We start from the raw sequence: 25,252 nt of genomic DNA, 5'->3' as shown, positions 1-25,252 counted from the left end.
ATGCTCTCAGACAACAAGTGCAGTGAGTTTGCTTCTTTCTTCTCTGAGAAAATCAATAATATCAGAAAGGTGATCAGCACATCATTGAGTTGCACTGGGGTCAGACAGACCAGACCACCTGAGAAAGTAGTTACTATGTCTGACTTCAAAGAAATTGATGGCAACATTTTGGAAGAAACCGTACAGCACCTTAAAACATCAACCTGCGCTCTTGACACACTTCCCACATCTTTTTTCAAAAGTGTGTTAAACAGTTTAGAAGCAGATCTTCTAGTAGTGGTAAATGCTTCACTTCTCTCTGGGAGTTTTCCAAACTCCCTGAAAACTGCAGTTGTCAAGCGCCTCCTGAAAAAGAGCAATCTGGATAAGACCATATTAAGCAACTATAGACCGATCTCAAATCTTCCTTTCATAGGCAAGATCATTGAAAAAGTTGTCTTCAATCAGCTGAACAAATTCTTATGCTCGAATGGACAATTTTCAATCTGGTTTCCGACCACATCACAGCACAGAGACAGCGCTCATAAAGATAATAAACGATATTCGCTTAAATACTGATTCAGGCAAATTATCAGTGCTGGTACTACTCGACCTCAGTGCTGCATTTGACACTGTCGATCATAACATACTTCTGGACAGGCTGGAAAACTGGGTGGGGCTTTCTGGGATAGTCCTAAAATGGTTCAGGTCATACTTAGATGGGAGAGGTTATTATGTGAGTATAGGAGACCATAAGTCTGAGTGGACATCCATGACATGCGGAGTCCCTCAAGGCTCAGTTCTTGCGCCACTCCTGTTCAACCTGTATATGCTCCCAATGAGCCAAATAATGAGAAAGAACCAAATCTCTTACCACAGCTATGCAGACGACACACAGATTTACTTAGCCCTATCGCCTAACAACTACAGCCCCATTGACTCCCTGTGCCAATGCATTGATGAAGTCAACAGTTGGATGTGTCAAAACTTTCTTCAGTTAAACAAAGACAAAACTGAAGTCATTGCATTTGGAAACAAAGATGAAGTTCTCAAGGTGAACGCATACCTTCACTCTAGGGGTCAAACAACTAAACATCAAGTCAGGAATCTTGGTGTGACACTAGAGTCAGACCTTAGTTTCAGTAGTCATGTCAAAGCTATAACTAAATCAGCATACTATCATCTGAAAAATATTGCAAGAATAAGATGCTTTGTTTCCAGACAAGACTTAGAGAAACTTGTGCATGCTTTCATCACCAGCAGGGTGGATTATTGTAATGGACTCCTCACTGGCCTTCCCATAAAGACCATAAGACAGTTGCAGCTCATACAGAACGCTGAGCAGAACCAGAACATATCAACATATCACACCAGTCCTCAGGTCTTTACACTGGCTCCCAGTTAGATTTAGGATTGATTTTAAAGTATTATTAATGGTATATAAATCATTCAATGGCCTAGGACCTCAATACAATGCAGTTATGCTCACTGAATATAAACCCAACAGATCACTCAGATCATTAGGATCATATCAGCTAGAAATACCAAGGGTTCACTCTAAGCATGGCGAATCTGCTTTTAGCTATTATGCTGGAACCAGCTTCCAGAGGAGATCAGATGTGCTCCTACAGTATCACTTTCAAATCCAGACTCAAAACACATCTGTTTAGCTATGCATTTACTGAATGAGCACTGTGCCACTGTTCGTCCGACTGTTTGTACTGTACTGTATTTTTTAATTTTTTTAACTGTTTTAATTTTTTATTATTTTAATTTCTTCTATGTAAAGCACTTTGAATTGCCATTGTGTATGAAATGTGCTATATAAATAAACTTGCCTTGCCTTGCCTTGCCTTGTACATGATGATCTAAACAGCGGCTTTATGGAAGATGATTAATAATCTATTAAAGAAACAAGTTTATGATTCACTTTACAGTATGAGTGTATGATTAAGAATGACAAATAATCATACTTTATAAAAATACATGAACAACCATATGAGAATAAATAAACCAACAATTATCTGAAAAAATATGATCAAAATCATTTCTGATTATCTTTAGTAATATTAATGAAGTGCTGAAAAATTGATATTAAGTTGATATTTGTGTTTCTGTTGAGTGTGTGTGTGTGTGGGTGTGTGAGCAGCTGCAGTTTCAGTTCAGTCACTGTGACTCTGACTGACGGAGGTTTTTGTACGACTCTTTATCACTGTGTGAATACACCACCACTGTGGCGACTCTGACAGTAATAATGTCCAGCATCTTCAGTCTGGACTCCACTGATGGTCAGAGTGAAATCACTGTTAGATCCACTGCCACTGAATCTAGATGGAGTTCCTGACTGGAGGGTGTTTGCATAATAAATCAGGAGTTTAGGAGCTTCTCCAGGTTTCTGGAAGTACCAGTTGAAAAAGTACACACTCCCAACACTGTACACATCTCTGCTGGTTTTACATTTGATATTCACAGTTCCTCCTGGTTGTTCTGCTGTTATTGAGGGACTCTGAGTGACGGTGATCTGTCCTCTACACTCTGAAACACAACAAGAAGAAAATACACTCAAAACTTTGACAATATACTTGAAGAAATGAATTAATATCAAACTTGTGCTCCACAAACCTTGAGCAAACGCTGTGAGAGTCCAGATGAAGATGATGATGAAGGTCATGTTGATGAAGATTGTTGTGTGTGTCAGTGATGAAGTGTTAAACTCACAGCACTATAAACACTCTCACACACTGAAGATCTGATCAATATGCAAACACACTCCACATCATTTCCCTGAAGACAGAAGAAACACTGTTTTGTCTTTTAGTGTCTTTGCTAATAAACTTCTGTGGATCATTTTCAGAAACAGAAACTCATGATTTACTTCATGTTATTTTGGGTCGATCTTCTCGCTCTAAACACTGTTTTAATGATCAGTTTCATTCAGACTTTGATGCTGAGAGAATAATACCTGAGCTGCAGATTTATATCATCCATGATACTGTATAACAGGTCAAAGGTCATCCAATAGAGAATGACCATCTAAATCTGGCTGAAGATTTCATTATAAAGCAGGTCAATAGAATTAGCAGAGTTTATATCACATGTGTTTGTAAATGTGATGAATGTATTTCGGGACTGATTATGAAACAAAGGATTTCAGCCTTCATTCAATATCAAGTATTTATTTTTAAGATTAATTCTTTGGACTATTTTTTAGATGAAGATTTTGTGGCTCTTTTTTGATCAATCATGTTTGATGTTGAGAAGATCTGAGTCTCACATCAGTGTGTGTGTGTGTGTGTGTGTGTGTGTGTGTGTGTGTGTGTCATTTGAGTGTGACGGAGGTTTTTGTACGACTCTTTCACTAGAATGAAACACTGTGGTGGACTTTCGGTGGAGGAACTGAATTGACGATCAGAAGCTGTAAGTCTTTCTTTAATTATCTAATAAAAATGTATGTGTGTGTGTTTTTTTAGAAGTTATAGAAGTTTTAGAAGTTATTTAACAGTATTTGGCAACAATATTCTTAATTTATTACAAAAATACATTATTGAAATGCTTTATTTGCTTTACTTTATTTCAACTATTATTTATTGTCGCATTTTATTCTATTTTACTGATTGATTGCACACATTCATGCATTTAAATGTAATTTTGTCTGCTATATTATGAATGTCATATTTGGTGATATTCTATGTTTATTACATTTCAATCCATAGTTCACATTCATAATGTTTTACATTAGTATTTTCACACATAATGTGTGCTAACATTTCATTGTATTTTCAGTAATTGCAATATTTTCAATTATTTCTAAATATATTTAATTTGACACAAAAGTTGGATGATATAGACAAAATAAATGTCATCAGTTCATCATCAGGCAAATAGAAATTTAGTTAAAGAGCATTTTAAAAATCAATCATTTAAACTATTAAGTTTGTGGATGTTTATGATTGTGAGTTTCTGAATAGCAGAATATTTTCAAAATACAATTAATATTGAAATGAATTAGTTTTCTAGATCTTATAACGACATCACAATATAACCATCAATTTACTTGGACAATGTTTTTCAAACTCATTCTGTGGATCATTTGAAATATAACTTGATTGTGTGTGTGTGTGTGTGTGTGTGTGTCCAGCGGGTCCCTCCGTGTCTCCCTCCGTGTCTCTGCTGTCTCCCTCTTCTCTGCTGATCTCTGGAGACCCCCCCGCTCTGCTCTGCCTGCTCAGCTCTTACTCTCCACAGGGGGCGACGGTGAGCTGGACGCTGGACGGGTCAGAGGTCACCGAGGGGGTTCAGACCAGCGCAGAGAGCGAGCGGGACGGTCTCTACAGTCGCAGCAGCGTCCTGAGCCTCAGCAAAGCACGCTGGGAAGCCGCAGAGCGCTTCGTCTGCAGAGGAACACATGCCGGAGCTGCTCACGAGGCCTCGTTCCTCAAGAGCTCCGAGTGCTGATGTTTCTCCAGTGAAGACCAGCGTATCTGAGCGTCACGTGATTTACAGCTCAATACTGAAACAGTCTGTCAATGTGCTGCCATTGCTGTTCATTCAATAAAGCTTCATCTGAACGCAAGCGCACATTTGTGTTGGACTGCATCATTGATCAGTGTGTCGTTCCTTCAAAGTCCTGCACTAAAGTTTCAGCGGCTTTTGATTGATTGGAATTAGGGGTGGAACAATAATTACAGTGGATAGTGACAATATGTATCGTATTATTCACCCAAAATGAAAGTTTAGGAAGTTTACAGGGTTTTCGTGTCACTACTACATTAAACTACTGTATATAATGTTAAATATAATGTATAATAATGCAATGGGGAAATATTTGTGGGTCCTGATAATGCCAAATGTCTGATGTTACCAGTAAAAAGTGGCCGATATTATTTTAGATATATCTAGTCAGAGACATCAAGCATATTCGTCTGAAATAAATCAGTATTTTCAGCTTCAGAATCATGAATATTGTTATTCTGGTGTCTCTATTGTCCTGCATTGGGTTATCAGCACCAAGTCCAAGCCTATTCATTTACACACACAATGTTAAACCAAATTTACCATTTTGATGGAGTATGGCAATAATATGGTATTGTGAGTTCAGGATGGTGACATAAGGGTCTCGTTACACCCCTAATTGTAATAGTTGAGAACAGCTGCATTCAGCAGTAAATGTGAAATGAAGCTCTTGGGGTTTGAACATGGTCACTGGAGACGAGCTGCTCTATTCTGAGACCGTCACAATCACTAAACCTGACAATGCAAATGAGATTTACATCTCAAACTCACAGTTTCACTCTTTTACTGGTTCAACGCTCTGAACTGGAGCAGTTTCACTTCTGCTGATGGAGGGATGAGACCGTCATGAAGTTTGAGTGGTAGATTATATGACTTGTGTGACTTATATAACGTAATGAGACTCTTCACTGGTAGATCACGTGTGACTGGACTAGAGGAGTAAATGTATAGATGTTGATCTGATTCAATTCACGATTCATATGTTTTTGATTATTTTCAAGAAAGATTTCTTTCTAATTCACTTTGACATATTTTGATATTGAAATTCACAAACTAATTCACAGAGTGCAGATAAGTTTTCAATTTAAGAAGATAAGTTTTCAATTTAGATTTAAAAATAGCAATTGAAGGTGCAAGACAATTGGGTCCATAGACGAGGGCCGGCAACAGCAAAGGCTCTATCTCCCTTAGATGTTAGACAGGATAGCGAGGGTTAGATAAAAGAGCCCCGTCTGAAGATCTTAAAGATCTAGTGGATGACAGAGGAGCAAGAAGATCTCTAAGATATAATGGAGCTTGATCATTAAGAGCTTTAAAAACAAACAACAGAATTTTAAACTGAACTCTAAAATGGATCGGGAGCCGATGAAGTGAAGCTAAAACTGGGGTGACATGATCGTATTTCTTTGTCCCGGTCAGCAGCCTTAGAGGCATTTTGCACCATCTGGAGGCGTGAAAGAGATGATTGAGGAAGACCCAAATACAATGAATTACAGTAATCCAAGCGTGAGGTAATAAAAGCATGAATAACCTTCTCCAAGTCTTGGAATGACAAAAATGATTTAAGTTTGGAAATTAACCACAATTGATAAAAACTATTCTTTACAACAGAATGAATTTGTCTGAGTCGAGAATGACTCCAAGGCTCCTGACCTGAGAGGAAATTGAGGGGAAATGGTTACCCAGCTCCTTAATGAGACTATTCCTCAGTTTTGGAGGGCCAAAAACAATAATTTCTGATTTGTCCTCATTAAGTTGGAGACAGATAATTGATAACCATTCCTTAATGTCCCGGATGCAATCCATCAAGGTCTGAATGATATCGGCAGCTTTCAACGGCAGATACAGCAGTGTATCATCAGCATAAAAATGGAACATTATGCTTCTTAATAATATCCCCCAACGGACGCATATAGAAGTTAAAAATAAGTGGACCCAGAATAGAGCCCTGAGGTACTCCACTAATAATAGCAGCAGAAGATGAAGAGAGCTTGCCTCCACAGAAAAAGACTTGTCTTTAAGATATGATCTAAACCACCGTAAGGCTGTACCCTTAATACAGAATAAATGCTCTAAACGCCTAAGAAGAATATTATGGTCTACAGTATCAAAAGCAGCTGTAAGATCAAGTAAGATCAATACAGCATTTTTACCAGCATCAACTGTAAGTAAAATGTAATTGATCACTTTTAGCAAGACAGACTCTGTGCTGTGATGGGCAGTAAAACCAGATTGAAAAGGTTGTAATAACTTGGCTGCATTTAAAAAGAAGTTCAATTGAGACAGCACGACTTTTTCTAAAAGTTTTGATAAAAATGATAACTTAGAGACAGGCCGATAATTATTAAAGCAATCCTCATCCAGACCTTGTTTCTTAAGGAGAGGCTGAACAACCGCATGCTTAAACTATTTGGGACTACCCCAGTGTTCAAAGATGAATTAATCAACACTTGGACACTGGGGCCAATTATAGGAAAAGCTGCTTTTATAATCTCTGAGGGAATAACATCAAGTGGGGTGGTAGTTATCTTTGTAAACTCCACCCACTGGCCCAAATACGGTATCCGGTGTCGTGGTCGAAGGGAATTCAGCGTGTATGTCTTTTCGGGCGCTTCTGGAAAAATCACTTTAATTTATTAAACAGTTGATTTCTAATTTTAATTCTGACTCCATGAATAATTTAATCTTGACTCCAAATATATGTGACTCTTTATTTTTTTCAAATTTTCTATCTTAACAGCTGATCCTCAGATTAGTTGTGATTTAATTTAGACCAAGGATTATTCTGGGCATCTCATAATTTCAAATATTCGTTCATTAAGGACCCGGTGTAGCTTTGAGACGTCACGTCGCGAATGTGCGTTCACGATCACAAACTAGCCAGTCCTGAAATAGTCAGAGGATGCAGTGCAATTACTTTACCCTAAGCGGCCGCTCACTGCTGACTCATAATGAAGGTGTAATTTTTTTAATAGTTGCGAGCTTGCAACGTGCTAAGTCAGTGATAGTCAGAAATCGGAAGGTCTCCTTAATGATGTGGACCATGCTCCATTCATAGTGCCTTCGGTTTGATCTATCCTGGACAGAGACAGAGAGATGAACAACCATATGAGAATAGATTTAGATTTAGAATTATCTAAAAAAAAAAAGATCAAAATCATTTCTTATTATTGATATTAAGTTCATTTTTGTGTTTCTGTTGAGTGTGTGTGTGTGTGTGTGTGTGTGTGTGTGTGTGTTTGAGCAGCTGCAGTTTCAGTTCAGTCACTGCGACTCTGACTGACGGAGGTTTTTGTACGACTCTTTATCACTGTGTGAATGTATAATCACCCACACATAAACCATAAGAACCTGTTCTGCAATGGAAACTCTGACAGTAATAATGTCCAGCATCTTCAGTCTGGACTCCACTGATGGTCAGAGTGAAATCACTGTTAGATCCACTGCCACTGAATCTAGATGGAGTTCCTGACTGGAGGCGATTGGCCCAATAAATCAGGAGTTTAGGAGCTTCTCCAGGTTTCTGTAAGTACCAGGATAAAAATTCTCCCTCACTAACCCTGTACACATCACTGCTGGTTTTACATTTGATATTCACAGTTCCTCCTGGTTGTTCTGCTGTTATTGAGGGACTCTGAGTGACGGTGATCTGTCCTCTACACTCTGAAACACAACAAGAAGAAAATACACTCAAAACTTTGACAATATACTTGAAGAAATGAATTAATATCAAACTTGTGCTCCACAAACCTTGAGCAAACGCTGTGAGAGTCCAGATGAAGATGATGATGAAGGTCATGTTGATGAAGATTGTTGTGTGTGTCAGTGATGAAGTGTTAAACTCACAGCACTATAAACACTCTCACACACTGAAGATCTGATCAATATGCAAACACACTCCACATCATTTCCCTGAAGACAGAAGAAACACTGTTTTGTCTTTTAGTGTCTTTGCTAATAAACTTCTGTGGATCATTTTCAGAAACAGAAACTCATGATTTACTTCATGTTATTTTGGGTCGATCTTCTCGCTCTAAACACTGTTTTAATGATCAGTTTCATTCAGACTTTGATGCTGAGAGAATTTAATACCTGAGCTGCAGATTTATATCATCCATGATACTGTATAACAGGTCAAAGGTCATCCAATAGAGAATGACCATCTAAATCTGGCTGAAGATTTCATTATAAAGCTTATATTTCATCATAAAGATGTTTTCATCTTTTTTTAAGATGAAGAGTTTGTGGCTCTTAAACGATCTAATGAAACTGTATGATGTGTGTGTTTTTAAAAGAAGGTTTAAGGTTTTTATTTGGCAAAGATATTCTTAATTTATCACAAAATGTACTATTGAAAAGCTTAACCTAATTTCAAATCTCATTTATTGTCACATTTAATTCTATTTTATGGATTGATTTCACCAATTGATGTATTCAAATGTATTATTATTATTATAAATATGCAATATTTGGTGATATTCTGTTTTCTTTCTTTTCTAAATTAATTTTTTTAATTTAATGATTTACATCAGTAATTTCACATGTAATGTATGCTAACATTTAATTTTATTTTAATTAAATGTGATATTGACACAATTATCATTTAGAAACTCCCAGTTAAGATGTGTAAAGATCAGAGTCTTTCTGATTATATTATTTATTTAGATTTAATAGTTTTCATGCATTAAGAGACATTTAGAGACTATGAGACTGTTCAATAATCCTGATGTTGAGTCTCATATCAGTGTGTGTGTGTGTGTGTGTGTGTGTGTGTGTGTGTGTGTGTGTGTGTGTGTGTGTGTACTTGTATAACTATCTTTGTGAAGACCAGTTTGAGTTTTCAACCAGTGGAGTGAGGACAAAGAGAGTAAAGTGAGGACATGTTGGCCGGTCCTCACTCTCTGAGAGCCTTTAAAGGCCTGTTTGAGGGTCAAGACTTGGTTTTAGGGATCAGGTTATAATGAGGTTAAGGGTCGGTTTAGGGTCAGGGGTTGAGTTTGGCACTTAGTTGTGATGGGTAAGGTTAGGGTAAGCGGCTAGAGATTGCATTGTGTCAATGAATGTCCTCATAAAGATAGATGTACAAGAATGTGTGTGTGTTGTTGGTCTCTTTCTCTGCTGGAGTGTGTGTTCATTTGAGTGTGACGGAGGTTTTTGTACGACTCTTTCACTAGAATGAAACACTGTGGTACACTTTCGGTGGAGGAACTGAATTGACGATCAGAAGCTGTAAGTCTTTCTTAAATTATCTAATAAAAACATATGTGTGTGTTTTTAAAAGGAGGGTTAAGGTTAATTAAGAACATTTGGCAAAAATATTCCTTATTTATAAAAAACAAACATTTGACTGAAAAGCTTTACTTGTATTTCAAATCTTATTTAATGTCAAATTTATTATATTTTACTGATTGATTACATGCATTTAATTCTTTAATTTTGTCTGCTATATTGTGAATGCCATATTTGGTGATATTCCATATTATTTTATATTCCAATCCAATTAAATTGATAATATTTTACATTAGTAATTTTACACATAATGTGTGCTATATTTTATTTTATTTAAATTAATTGCAATATTTTCAATTATTTCTTAATATATTTCATTTGACATAAAAGTTGGATAATATAGACAAAATAAATGTCCTCATTGTCATCATCAGGCAAAAAGAAATGTAGTTGATAAACTTGTTAAAATTAATTATTTAAACTAACTTTACTCATATTTCTGTTTACAAGGAAGTTTCCAGAATGGTGATTATTTTCAAAATACAAATAATATATTTAAATGATTATTTCTAAATCTTCATATCACAATCAAATGCTAATATTCCACCTGGACAGAGAAGTTCTTGAAAATCAGTTAAGCATTTTAATTAATGCAGAACGGAATATATATCATATTTTTGTAAGTATATATAAAAAATCTGTAACTTTTACGGTAAGAAAAAGGCAGCTTTGTTTGCCAGACCTGTTATTTTCACTTCAAAAACGGTAAATTTAACAGAACTGTTAAATTACATGAAATGTCCAGTTAAATCTATTAGTTTTCACTGTATACAGCAAAGGATCAAACCATTTACCAATTAATCATTTTTACTGTATCATTTTTAGTCTTTGATTATTAAAATTACAATCTTTTTTTTTTTACAGTGTACATTTAGTAATAGTCAATTTTGATTAAACGGAGAATGTTTTGAAACTAAACTCAGGATAGTGTCTATGAATGAAAGCATGAGGTGAAACTACAGTAAAGATGAAATGATTGTGTTTTTTACTGTATTACCATCAGACAAAGAGGAATTTAGTTAAAGAGCATTTTAAACTATTAAGTTTGCAGATGATTATGATTGTTTCTTAACAGAAGAATGAAAAAAATCATAATTGAAAAAGGCTGAAAATTACGATTGATTGTATCAAAATAGAAGAATATTTTTAAAAATACAGTTAATACTGAAAATATTATTTAAATTTGATTTCAAAATCTTATGAATAAATCACAATGTATTAATCACTTTTCATGTGGACAATGTTTTTTAAAATTTGACTGAGATTAAAATGTTCTGTAACTTAATTCTGAGAAAAATCAAATGAGTATATTTTTTCATTTAAATTTTATAATTCATATAAATGTTTTTAAATGTAATTTTTCATTTTACACAAATAATTTAACATCTTATTACTGCTAACATTTAGTTCCTGTCATGTATTGACTGCAGTACTTTAAAATCTATTCAATAATTTCTTTATATATAATTTTGTCTATAATTCTTGGTAAATGTAACTATTAAGGGCTTTTTTAAATATATGAAACAAAAGTTGTATAATGTGGACAACATAAATATACTTTTTTATCATTTTCATCAGACAAAAAGAAACTCAGTTGAAGAGCATTTTGAAAATTAATAATTTAAACTATCAAATTTGCTGATGTTTATGATTGTGAGTTTCTGAAAAGCAGAATATTTTCAAAATACAATTAATATTGAAATGATCATTTAAATTAGTTTTCTAGATCTTATAACGACATCACGATATAACCATCCATTTACTTGGACAATGTTTTTCAAACTCATTCTGTGGATCATTTGAAATATAACTTGTATACTTAAAATCAAATGATCATTAATGAATGTGTGTGTGTGTGTGTGTGTGTGTGTGTGTGTGTGTGTGTTCAGCGGGTCCCTCCGTGTCTCCCTCCGTGTCTCTGCTGTCTCCCTCTTCTCTGCTGATCTCTGGAGACCCCCCCGCTCTGCTCTGCCTGCTCAGCTCTTACTCTCCACAGGGGGCGACGGTGAGCTGGACGCTGGACGGGTCAGAGGTCACCGAGGGGGTTCAGACCAGCGCAGAGAGCGAGCGGGACGGTCTCTACAGTCGCAGCAGCGTCCTGAGCCTCAGCAAAGCACGCTGGGAAGCCGCAGAGCGCTTCGTCTGCAGAGGAACACATGCCGGAGCTGCTCACGAGGCCTCGTTCCTCAAGAGCTCCGAGTGCTGATGTTTCTCCAGTGAAGACCAGCGTATCTGAGCGTCACGTGATTTACAGCTCAATACTGAAGCAGTCTGTCAATGTGCTGCCATTGCTGTTCATTCAATAAAGCTTCATCTGAACGCAAGCGCACATTTGTGTTGGACTGCATCATTGATCAGTGTGTCGTTCCTTCAAAGTCCTGCACTAAAGTTTCAGCGGCTTTTGATTGATTGGAATTAGGGGTGGAACAATAATTACAGTGGATAGTGACAATATGTATCGTATTATTCACCCAAAATGAAAGTTTAGGAAGTTTACAGGGTTTTCGTGTCACTACTACATTAAACTACTGTATATAATGTTAAATATAATGTATAATAATGCAATTGGGGAATATTTGTGGGTCCTGATAATGCCAAATGTCTGATGTTACCAGTAAAAAGTGGCCTACATTATTTTAGATATATCTAGTCAGAGACATCAAGCATATTCGTCTGAAATAATTCAGTATTTTCAGCTTCAGAATCATGAATATTGTTATTCTGGTGTCTCTATTGTCCTGCATTGGGTTATCAGCACCAAGTCCAAGACTATTCATTTACACACACAATGTTAAACCAAATTGACCATTTTGATGGAGTATGGCAATAATATGGTATTGTGAGTTCAGGATGGTGACATAAGGGTCTCGTTACACCCCTAATTGTAATAGTTGAGAACAGCTGCATTCAGCAGTAAATGTGAAATGAAGCTCTTGGGGTTTGAACATGGTCACTGGAGACGAGCTGCTCTATTCTGAGACCATCACAATCACTAAACCTGACAATGCAAATGAGATCTTCAACTGAAACGCTCTGAACTGGAACAGTTTCTCCTGTGCTTATGGATTCATTAGTCAGTTTGTTAATAAGATTTCATCTTTATGAGTTACATGTTGGCTCATCACAACCCACACTATATTCACACATAAACAAACTTTAATCTTTAATATAAAAAAATAACTATAAACAAATTTCCACTACATGGATGTGTTAAATTGCACTCAAAAAACATTAGTATGAAATGTTGATATTGATCCAGTGTTTGATAAAGCTGTTATATAGCACTGTTAAATTACACAATATAAAATAAATAGGAAATGATTATTATTTTCGATGGTGGACTGCACCTGTTTGGTAATCTGGTCTTTCATTTCAAAATTAATTAAAAAATTCTATGTAAAGATATTAATTAAAATTATATAAATGTTCATCTGCTCTGAAATTGAGAGTGTTTTGTGATGCTGTTAATATATGAAGGATAAACTTGATAAAATCGATAGACTTATTAAACTGATCAAGCAGAACATCTTTATGATGCAGTGATTCAGTTTAGAAAGAAGAATGAGGATAAATCATAAATGCAGAAAAACAAAAATATGGTGAAAGATTGAAAAATATCCACTAAGTGAAGATCAAACGCGACTGAATTTCCTCACAAATGACTGAAAATAACAGGAGAAAAATGACTTATGAAAAATCATGATCAAAGCTGTCATATACTGACCAAGCTCAAACCTTTATATTATTATAATATAATAATATTATTGCTTATTATAAGATCATATTGCTTTTCTTAGTGTGTGTGTGTGTGTGTGTGTGTGTGTGTGTGAAAGTGTGTGTGTGTGTGTGTGTGTGTGTGTGTGCGTGTGTGTGTGTGTGAGTGTGTGTGTGCGTGTGTGTGAAAGTGTTTGAGCAGCTGCAGTTTCAGTTCAGTCACTGTGACTCTGACTGACGGAGGTTTTTGTACGACTCTTTATCACTGTGTGAACACCCAGTTACTGATGTAGTGTATACTCATACAGTAATAATGTCCAGCATCTTCAGTCTGGACTCCACTGATGGTCAGAGTGAAATCTGTTCCATAATTTGCTCCATTGCCAGTGAATCTAGATGGAGTTCCTGACTGTCGTGAACTAATGTAATAAATGAGGAGTTTAGGAGCTTCTCCAGGTTTCTGCAGATACCAGGAGAGACAGGAGCCACAACCCTGAGTACGATGTCCAATTTCTCTGTTAGTTTTACAGTTTATAGAAACTGTTCCTCCTTGAACGGCTGCTTCTGAGGGAGTCTGAGTCACAGAAACCTGGCCTGTAATTTCTGTCAATGACATTTCATAAGATCATTATTACAACAATTATTAAAGTCAAAGTATCCAGTACAAAATCTAGACTGAACATCAAAAGCATATAAATCACATCTTGAGTTATTAATAGAGTAAATGAACCTTGAACAGAAAGAATGAGAGTCCAGATACAGACGCTGATGATCATCATTCTTCTTATCGGTGGTTTACTTTCAGTCTGAATGAAGAAAAGCTGTCAGTGATGAAGTGTTAAACTCACAGCACTATAAACACTCTCACACACTGAAGATCTGATCAATATGCAAACACACTCCACATCATTTCCCTGAAGACAGACACTCATTATGTTTGTGCAACAGCTTTGTATAGATGTTTATTCACTTGTTGCATTATTTTGGGCTGAGCTAAAACACAATAATGAGTGATTTGATGAAGACACTAAATGTTCTTGATTGACTGTAATAGTGGAGAACAGCTGCGTTCAGCAGAGAGACGGAGGAGAGAAACACCTGTTGTTTGAGCGTCGGTAACTCAGTGCTTGTTTGTTCTTTATCTCTCAAAATTTGAGACATGGTTTCCACATTTGTCTGCTAGAAATATAACTCACTTGGACATGTACAGCACAATCACAGATTATGTGAGTTATTGTCAAACACAAAGAGGTCGTTGTTGAGACATAACCCTGTCCTGTTGTAACTCAGGCTGGGGATCGATGGAACAATGAGAGATAATTTACTGAAATAAGATCCACACAATCTAAATGTGTGCAAGAATGTTTTTGAAGAACAAAGAATATTAAGTTTTAAATAAAGTCAACAATTTTAAGTTACAAAAAACGTACTGTATTTTTTTTAAATTGTATGTGCTCGACTGAGGTGATAATGTTTTTATCCGATAAGAAGACATGCACATAAACTATAATGGAAACATATTTATAAATCCCTCAATGCGCAACAAAAAACTCACATGATTTTGTCTTAAGGGGATGTGACTGATAACTGGAATCATCTTCAGGGTTTGGTTGTAATATTTTTCATGAACTGTTAAACTATCCTCACCGCAAACAGCCGTAACATAGCTAACTGTTTTAGCATATTGGGTTTGAAGTTAGCATGAGTGTATCAAGCATCAAATTAAACTAGAGAAATATCTACTTTAGATTATGCAAGTCAAATGTATCTACAATACAATGATTGTTCGTCAAAAAATAATCTTGATAACATTTCTTTCATTCACTTTTCCTCCTGAAAATTAGTTTTTGGTCATAAAACGTACAACGTTGATCACAGTCACATGACACTTCTCCTGTGAGGTGATGCGGGTGGGTGGTGGACAGTAACGAAGTAAATGTAATTCGTTACTGTACTTAAATAGCTTTTTTGTGTATCTGTACTTTCCTGAAGTATTTCAATTTGGGGAGACTTTTACTTTAACTCCACTACATTTCAAAGTCAAATATCTTACTTTTTTCTACATTTTCAAAATCAGTCTTTCCTTTTTATTTATGAGTGGATAAAAACTTAACGGTAAAACGAGCCACCAATCACAGTACAGCGCGTGTTTTGTTTTGAACTTGTTTTGTTTGCCCCTGTTAGCGCCTTGGCGGGTTTCTACTTAGCGCGAACATAAGGTTCAACGTGACATCACATCAGTGCAACAGCATAACATTTTGAGTGCCAATGTCTTAATAAATGATGGAAGAAACTACTGACTCTAACTTGCCACAACTCCTATGGCCTTAGTTACGTGATTTTTTTTTTTTTTTTTTGAAGTAACGTTAGTTGAAAAGAAGAACGAGTCCTTCATTTTTTAAGTGCCTTAATTCTCTCCCTGCTTCGTCCCTGTACAATTTCTTCTTACAATAATTCTCCTTCCAATCTGGAAACACGTAGAGCTAAGCCATTTTCACTCATTTTTTAAATGAGAAATCTAACAGTAGCTTGCAGAAAACTGTTTCATTGTGAATGTTAAAATATAGACTATGTGACGTTACCATGAACATTATATACGTCGTCAGTTAAGTTAACTTAGCTGTTTCACCGTATTTCATAGTTTATAGTATTTGTATTTGAAACTTTTTAAGCTGAGTGCTCTGTGAATATCGTGAGAGATGGCAAACAATCAATGTTAACTTTTATGTTGGAATATAAATTCTAGTTTGACTTGTTTTACATGCAAGCGTATTCAATTCACATTTATTTGTATTAGCGTTTTTCACAATACATATAGTTTCAAAGCAGCTTTACAGAACAAAGTATTTGTCTACATTACAATTTTTGGATCTGTTATCAGAGACTGTGTCCAAGTTATCTATGTCAGAAATGTACAGTTCTAAGATAATACAAATCATGCTGTTATTAGCTAACATCATGTATTAATTTAAAGAAGGAAACAATCAGCTAATTAAAGTAATTATTACAAGTTGGGAACATAATGATTACATTAGGCTATAAGAACATTTTGCATTGTGCATGTATGATGCTAAAACAGTTGACTGGTGGAGTGGAGTTCTCCTTATTAACAGAGATTGTTATTTTCAAAAGTTCAGCTTCCACAGACTGTGATCTAACTAAGCTTATGCTGAAAATAATGTCATTTAAATTAAAAGATTAGCGTGCCAAAAGTGACATTAGAGTCCTCACGTAGACTGAGTTAAGCAAAAGTCTTGTGACAAAAATGATAATAGGACATTATAGGACATACTTGAGTACATTTGAAGGCAAATACTTTTGTACTTTTACTCAAGTGAAGGTTTAAAGGCAGCACTTCTACTTTTACATGAGTAATATTTTACCTTGGGTATCTTTACTTTAACTCAAGTACATGGTGTGTGTACTTCGTCCACCACTGGGGTGTGTGATATTGATGACATCATCATAGCTCTTTCTGACGTGTCAAACTGACCCAGTGTTACAACACCGGTCTCCCCTAAATGTGAAATGAAGCTCTTGGGGTTTGAACATGAGCTGCTCTATTCTGAGACCATCACAATCACTAAACCTGACAATGCAAATGAGATTTTCACCTCAAACTCACAGTTTCACTCGTTTACTGGTTCAACGCTCTGAACTGGAGCAGTTTCACTTCTGCTGATGGAGGGATGAGACCGTTATGAAGTTTGAGTGGTAGATTATATGACTTGTATGACTTATATAACGTATACGAGACTCTTCACTGGTAGATCACGTGTGACTGGACTAGAGGAGTAAATGTAGATGTTGATCTGATTCAATTCACGATTCATAGGTTTTTGATTATTTTCAAGAAAGATTTCTTTCTAATTCACAGAGTGCAATGCGCCTATAAAATACCTAGGAAAGGTATTCCATATTTCATAATTTCAGTAAACTATCCACTTATTAAAATAACAGCTGATACATTGAAAGTCTCATATTCAAATAAAATAAACTCATATATCCTAAAACCCCTTAAATGTCTCTGATCGCCCATAAACACTGATCTCAGTAAAACTGCAGTATTTTATCTTGTAAAAATAACAGTGAAGTTTCCACACAATGAAGCGCTTTATTTCAGTGTTGAGCAATAACATCTTTATGAATGTTTAAAGGGTTACTTCAGGATTTAGCATTAAGCTTTGTATTAGTAGAAAACCTGTAGTATTTTCGAATTACCGTGCTTTCCACCCTCATATGACCCTGAGACAAGAGATTTATGTATTTTTTGTCTGGAAAAAATCCTCCGATGACGCAAAAATCGTCATTTTGCGTCATCGGAGGATTTTCTGGCCAGAGGCTAAAGACTACAGCCAGTAGGAGGAGCTGTTCCGCATGTTTTCAGCCCGCCCATAGAGGGTGGGATCTCACTCACAGAATGTACACACAGTCAGCCTTTCTTTGGAAGTTAAGCTAGCAAGCTCTTGTTCTGTGGAGAAAGCTGAATAGTAGGAGAAAGCTGAGTAAGTAACCATCCTCCTTTTCCCGGACTTGTCCGGCGGGCGAGATCGTTCAAAATGTCCGGGATTCAGCTTTTGCTTTCTGCGGTCGCTATTCATTGTTTACATGCACACCTTTCAATCTAACTGAATTCATTCCGATTGGTGAATTTGAATGTAGTGTTTACATGAACGCTAAACAAGTGATCGGTTGATGTGCGTTTTACCATTGCTAAGAAAAATTCCCGCTCCTCCGTGAGAGATGCGAGACCGGCGCGTCTCAGTAATCTCGCCACCGGCCTCGCGCCGTTCTCCCGCGGCCGTCAGCCTCGTCCTGCTCGCCACAGTAAACATGATGAATGGCGACTGTAGAACGCAAAAGCCGAATCCCGGACATTTTGGGCGATCTCTAAATCCCTCGCAAACTCATCACGTAGGCTAGCTTTGTTGTTTTCATCTGCGCACTCTTACCGATAGGCGTGGCCTCCTAAGGCAGCGAAGCAAGTGCATTCTGGGAGTTGTTGTCTTTCATCCACATAAGCCAAAAATACATTTTCTGGCTTTTCTCAGTCTAGAAAGCTCCAAATTCAAAAATTTCTTCACATTTCTTCTACTTAAATGACCTATTTTAAATACACATTCATCTTCCCAGAGGTGAAGTATCCCTTTAAGTGTGTTTGACTCGAGACTGAAGTGTTGCTGTGAGAGATCTGTCTTCTGCTCATGTGAGACTCAGACGCATCGCTGGATTCATAATTAATGCGTCCAGAAAACAGTGAATGGTCGCAGACAGACTGATTGTGGGACGGTGGAGCGTCTGATCATGTTAAATACGGTTTCTCTCTTTCACTGAATCAGTTCATCTGTGACTCTTGTACATGATGATCTAAACAGCGGCTTTATGGAAGATGATTAATAAACTATTCAAGCAACAACATCTTTATGATTCACTTTACAGTATGAGTGTATGATTAAGAAGAAAAAATGTGTGTGTGTGTGTGCGCGTGTAAGTGTTTGAGCAGCTGCAGTATCAGTTCAGTCACTGTGACTCTGACTGACGGAGGTTTTTGTACGACTCTTTATCACTGTGTGAACATATGTACACTGTTGATGTAGTGATAACTCTGACAGTAATAATGTCCAGCATCTTCAGTCTGGACTCCACTGATGGTCAGAGTGAAATCACTGTTAGATCCACTGCCACTGAATCTAGATGGAGTTCCTGACTGGAGGCGGTTTGTTATATAAATCAGGAGTTTAGGAGCTTCTCCAGGTTTCTGTAAGTACCAGGCTAATAAATCTCCATTACTATTCCTGTACACATCTCTGCTGGTTTTACATTTGATTTTCACAGTTCCTCCTGGTTGTTCTGCTGTTATTGAGGGACTCTGAGTGACGGTGATCTGTCCTCTACACTCTGAAACACAACAAGAAGAAAATACACTCAAAACTTTGACAATATACTTGAAGAAATGAATTAATATCAAACTTGTGCTCCACAAACCTTGAGCAAACGCTGTGAGAGTCCAGATGAAGATGATGATGAAGGTCATGTTGATGAAGATTGTTGTGTGTGTCAGTGATGAAGTGTTAAATTCACAGCACTATAAACACTCTCACACACTGAAGATCTGATCAATATGCAAACACACTCCACATCATTTCCCTGAAGACAGAAGAAACACTGTTTTGTCTTTTAGTGTCTTTGCTAATAAACTTCTGTGGATCATTTTCAGAAACAGAAACTCATGATTTACTTCATGTTATTTTGGGTCGATCTTCTCGCTCTAAACACTGTTTTAATGATCAGTTTCATTCAGACTTTGATGCTGAGAGAATTTAATACCTGAGCTGCAGATTTATATCATCCATGATACTGTATAACAGGTCAAAGGTCATCCAATAGAGAATGACCATCTAAATCTGGCTGAAGATTTCATTATAAAGCAGGTCAATAGAATTAGCAGAGTTTATATCACATGTGTTTGTAAATGTGATGAATGTATTTCGGGACTGATTATGAAACAAAGGATTTCAGCCTTCATTCAATATCAAGTATTTATTTTTAAGATTAATTCTTTGGACTATTTTTTAGATGAAGATTTTGTGGCTCTTTTTTGATCAATCATGTTTGATGTTGAGAAGATCTGAGTCTCACATCAGTGTGTGTGTGTGTGTGTGTGTGTGTGTGTGTGTGTGTGTGTGTGTTCATTTGAGTGTGACGGAGGTTTTTGTACGACTCTTTCACTAGAATGAAACACTGTGGTGGACTTTCGGTGGAGGAACTGAATTGACGATCAGAAGCTGTAAGTCTTTCTTAAATTATCTAATAAAAATGTATGTGTGTGTGTTTTTTTAGAAGTTATAGAAGTTTTAGAAGTTATTTAACAGTATTTGGCAACAATATTCTTAATTTATTACAAAAATACATTATTGAAATGCTTTATTTGCTTTACTTTATTTCAACTATTATTTATTGTCGCATTTTATTCTATTTTACTGATTGATTGCACGCATTCATGCATTTAAATGTAATTTTGTCTGCTATATTATGAATGTCATATTTGGTGATATTCTATGTTTATTACATTTCAATCCATAGTTCACATTCATAATGTTTTACATTAGTATTTTCACACATAATGTGTGCTAACATTTCATTGTATTTTCAGTAATTGCAATATTTTCAATTATTTCTAAATATATTTAATTTGACACAAAAGTTGGATGATATAGACAAAATAAATGTCATCAGTTCATCATCAGGCAAATAGAAATTTAGTTGATAAACTAAATTTAAACTAAGTTTACTTATATTTCTGTTTACGAGGAAGTCTATTGAATGGTGATTATTTTCAAAACACAAATAATATATTGTGTTAAGTTATATTTAACTTAGTTAAATCTAGTTAGTTAAAACTATTTCCAGTTTTCAGTGTATACAGTAAAGCAACAAACCGTTTACCAATTAATCATTTTTACCATAGCATTTTTACAGTCTTTTACCGTTAAAATTATGATACTTTTTTACAATGTACAATATTTAGTAATATTGATTAAATCGAGAATGTTTTGAAGCTAAACTCAGGATAGTGTGTATGAATGAAAGCATGAGGTGAAACTACAGTAAAGATGAAATGATTGTGCTTTTTACTGTATTACCATCAGACAAAGAGAAATTTAGTTAAAGAGCATTTTAAAAATCAATCATTTAAACTATTAAGTTTGTGGATGTTTATGATTGTGAGTTTCTGAATAGCAGAATATTTTCAAAATACAATTAATATTGAAATGAATTAGTTTTCTAGATCTTATAACGACATCACAATATAACCATCAATTTACTTGGACAATGTTTTTCAAACTCATTCTGTGGATCATTTAAAATGTAACTTGTATATTTAAAATCAAATGATCATTCATAAATGTGTGTGTGTGTGTGTGTGTGTGTGTGTGTGTGTGTCCAGCGGGTCCCTCCGTGTCTCCCTCCGTGTCTCTGCTGTCTCCCTCTTCTCTGCTGATCTCTGGAGACCCCCCCGCTCTGCTCTGCCTGCTCAGCTCTTACTCTCCACAGGGGGCGACGGTGAGCTGGACGCTGGACGGGTCAGAGGTCACCGAGGGGGTTCAGACCAGCGCAGAGAGCGAGCGGGACGGTCTCTACAGTCGCAGCAGCGTCCTGAGCCTCAGCAAAGCACGCTGGGAAGCCGCAGAGCGCTTCGTCTGCAGAGGAACACATGCCGGAGCTGCTCACGAGGCCTCGTTCCTCAAGAGCTCCGAGTGCTGATGTTTCTCCAGTGAAGACCAGCGTATCTGAGCGTCACGTGATTTACAGCTCAATACTGAAGCAGTCTGTCAATGTGCTGCCATTGCTGTTCATTCAATAAAGCTTCATCTGAACGCAAGCGCACATTTGTGTTGGACTGCATCATTGATCAGTGTGTCGTTCCTTCAAAGTCCTGCACTAAAGTTTCAGCGGCTTTTGATTGATTGGAATTAGGGGTGGAACAATAATTACAGTGGATAGTGACAATATGTATCGTATTATTCACCCAAAATGAAAGTTTAGGAAGTTTACAGGGTTTTCGTGTCACTACTACATTAAACTACTGTATATAATGTTGAATATAATGTATAATAATGCAATGGGGGAATATTTGTGGTCCTGATAATGCCAAATGTCTGATGTTACCAGTAAAAAGTGGCCTACATTATTTTAGATATATCTAGTCAGAGACATCAAGCATATTCGTCTGAAATAATTCAGTATTTTCAGCTTCAGAATCATGAATATTGTTATTCTGGTGTCTCTATTGTCCTGCATTGGGTTATCAGCACCAAGTCCAAGCCTATTCATTTACACACACAATGTTAAACCAAATGTACCATTTTGATGGAGTATGGCAATAATATGGTATTGTGAGTTCAGGATGGTGACATAAGGGTCTCGTTACACCCCTAATTGTAATAGTTGAGAACAGCTGCATTCAGCAGTAAATGTGAAATGAAGCTCTTGGGGTTTGAACATGGCCACTGGAGACGAGCTGCTCTATTCTGAGACCATCACAATCACTAAACCTGACAATGCAAATGAGATTTACACCTCAAACTCACAGTTTCACTCTTTTACTGGTTCAACGCTCTGAACTGGAGCAGTTTCACTTCTGCTGATGGAGGGATGAGACCGTCATGAAGTTTGAGTGGTAGTTTTATATGACTTGTATGACTTATATAACGTAATGAGACTCTTCACTGGTCTCATTATTTTCAAGAAAGATTTCTTCCTAATTCACTTTGATATATTTTGATATTGAAATTCACAAACTAATTCACAGAGTGCAGATAAGTTTTCAATTTAGATTTAAAAATACAGCATTTTTACCAGCATCAACTGTAAGTAAAATGTAATTTAACACTTTTAGCAAGACAGACTCTGTGCTGTGATGGGCAGTAAAACCAGATTGAAAAGGTTGTAATAACTTGGCTGCATTTAAAAACAAGTTCAATTGAGACAGCACGACTTTTTCTAAAAGTTTTGATAAAAATTATAATTTTGATAAAATGATAAACTCCACCCACTGGCCCAAATACGGTATCCGGTGTCGTGGTCGAAGGGAATTCAGCGTGTATGTCTTTTCGGGCGCTTCTGGAAAAATCACTTTAATTTATTAAACAGTTGATTTCTAATTTGAATTCTGACTCCATGAATAAAATAATCTGACTCCAAATTTTTTATTTTATTTTATTTTCCATCTTAACAGCTGATCCTCAGATTAGTTGTGATTTAATTTAGACCAAGGATTATTCTGGGCATCTCATAATTTCAAATATTCGTTTATTAAGGACCCGGTGTAGCTTTGAGAAGTCACGTCGCGAATGTGCGCTCACGATCACAAACTAGCCAGTCCTGAAAGTCAGAGGATGCAGTGCAACTATTTTACCCTAAGCGGCCGCTCACTGCTGACTCATAACAAAGGTGTAATTTTTTTTAATAGTTGCGAGCTTGCAACGTGCTAAGTCAGTGATAGTCAGAAATCGGAAGGTCTCCTTAATGATGTGGACCATGCTTCATTCATAGTGCCTTCGGTTTGATCTATCCTGGACAGAGACAGAGAGATGAACAACCATATGAGAATAGATTTAGATTTAGAATTATCTAAAAAAAAAAATGATCAAAATCATTTCTTATTATTGATATTAAGTTCATTTTTGTGTTTCTTCACTGTTGAGTGTGAGTGTTTGAGCAGCTGCAGTTTCAGTTCAGTCACTGTGACTCTGACTGACGGAGGTTTTTGTACGACTCTTTATCACTGTGTGAACACTGGACCACTGTGATAACTCTGACAGTAATAATGTCCAGCATCTTCAGTCTGGACTCCACTGATGGTCAGAGTGAAATCACTGTTAGATCCTCTGCCACTGAATCTAGATGGAGTTCCTGACTGACGGTATGTTGTGTAATAAATCAGGAGTTTAGGAGCTTCTCCAGGTTTCTGTAAGTACCAGCTGAATAAGTACACACTCCCAGTAAAGTACACATCACTGCTGGTTTTACATTTGATATTCACAGTTCCTCCTGGTTGTTCTGCTGTTATTGAGGGACTCTGAGTGACGGTGATCTGTCCTCTACACTCTGAAACACAACAAGAAGAAAATCACCAGAATAAATGAATGATCTTTGCTAAAACAAGTAAATGTAAAGCAGTAAATGCAGTGAAAGTGAGTGTCACCGTTGAGGAGCAGCAGCAGAGAGCAGAAGATCAGTGTGTGTGTCCTCATCTTTACTGGGAATGAGTGAAACTGAAGGACAGAGATGTTGGATGAACAGTCTGACTGACAGACGCTGATATTGAGCTTCAGTCTCAGGGGTGGGACACAAATTCAAAGCCGTTTCCTCTCAAATGAGTCTCAGTCACGACAGAAGAGCAGAAATGAGGAATATGACAATGTTAAGAAGTTCATTTTCCCTCATCAAACACTCAATAATAGTTTGTTTCTCTGTGATATAATCATCGGCAGTAAGAAAATCATCAAATCAGTTTAAAAATAATGATTATTAATTATTATTATTAATCTAAGGTGGAAACAGGCTTGAATATTTTTTTTCTGATCTGTCATCTGCTCAGCTTTGTGTGTTTCATACACAACTGTACGTGTGCTTTATCATTCAGTCATTTATTACAATTCAATCAACATAGTTTGAAATAAAATAATAACTTCATGTGTTTGAGTCCATTTGTGTTGATTTCATTTCAGGTCTTTCATTGGATCAGGGCTTTTGCTCACATATTAATAAACTTCAGCGAAGCATTAAAACACCTGCAGATTCATGATGAACCTCACAGAGATTATGATAGATTGAAGATAAACATGCATGACAGACTCATATCACTCATCTCTCATTGTGTTTTATGTTTAATAGTTATTTAAAGTGTTTCAGTATTATAGAAACATCAAACTCTGAGGATGATGAGCATCTGCTCTATTCTGAGAGAAACACAATCACTCCTGATGATGAAATATGAGTTTAACTCGCTCACTTTCACTGTGGGACTGAAACCAGACAGTTTTTGACTAATATGAGGCTTTTTCATATTCATTAGTTTTCAACAAAAATTCAGTTAAAAGTGTAGATTAAATCAGTTAAAACTTAATGTCAGTAAGTTAAGGAGTGTATAATGACCTTTTCACAAGATGTAAAATAAGTCTGTGATGTCCCCAGAGTGTGTGTGTGAAGTTTTAGCTCAAAATACCCCACAGATATTTTTATATAGCATGTT

General features: G+C 36.3%; 1 long non-coding RNA gene and 3 gene segments (V, D, J or C); 2 read left to right on the top strand and 2 right to left on the bottom strand.

Annotated features, from left to right (window-relative positions):
- Positions 1-4,936, top strand: part of LOC311284461 (Ig kappa chain V-III region MOPC 63-like) — a 945,935-nt gene extending 940,999 nt beyond the window's left edge. The window contains exons 3-4 of the V gene segment in view: positions 3,342-3,396; positions 4,118-4,936.
- Positions 1,669-2,917, bottom strand: LOC311284478 (Ig kappa chain V region BS-5-like). The segment is given in 2 exons: positions 2,602-2,917; positions 1,669-2,514 (listed from the first exon to the last, which is right to left on the bottom strand).
- A 4,383-nt stretch (positions 4,937-9,319) lies between the features above and the next one.
- On the top strand, positions 9,320-12,109 carry LOC311284491. Its single transcript, XR_014626234.1, has 2 exons — positions 9,320-9,720; positions 11,670-12,109. It is a non-coding gene; the product is annotated as an uncharacterized lncRNA (long non-coding RNA).
- A 5,497-nt stretch (positions 12,110-17,606) lies between these two features.
- LOC311284476 (Ig kappa chain V region BS-5-like) lies at positions 17,607-19,550 on the bottom strand. The segment is given in 2 exons: positions 19,480-19,550; positions 17,607-19,392 (listed from the first exon to the last, which is right to left on the bottom strand).
- Between the last annotated feature and the right edge of the window lie 5,702 nt (positions 19,551-25,252).

The sequence above is a fragment of the Rutilus rutilus genome (assembly GCF_951802725.1).
Source record: "Rutilus rutilus genome assembly, chromosome: 24".
In the NCBI taxonomy this organism is placed as follows: Eukaryota; Metazoa; Chordata; class Actinopteri; order Cypriniformes; family Leuciscidae; genus Rutilus; species Rutilus rutilus.
The sequence above is the reverse complement of the archived record's forward strand: the minus strand, read 5'-3'. Positions and strand labels throughout refer to the sequence as shown.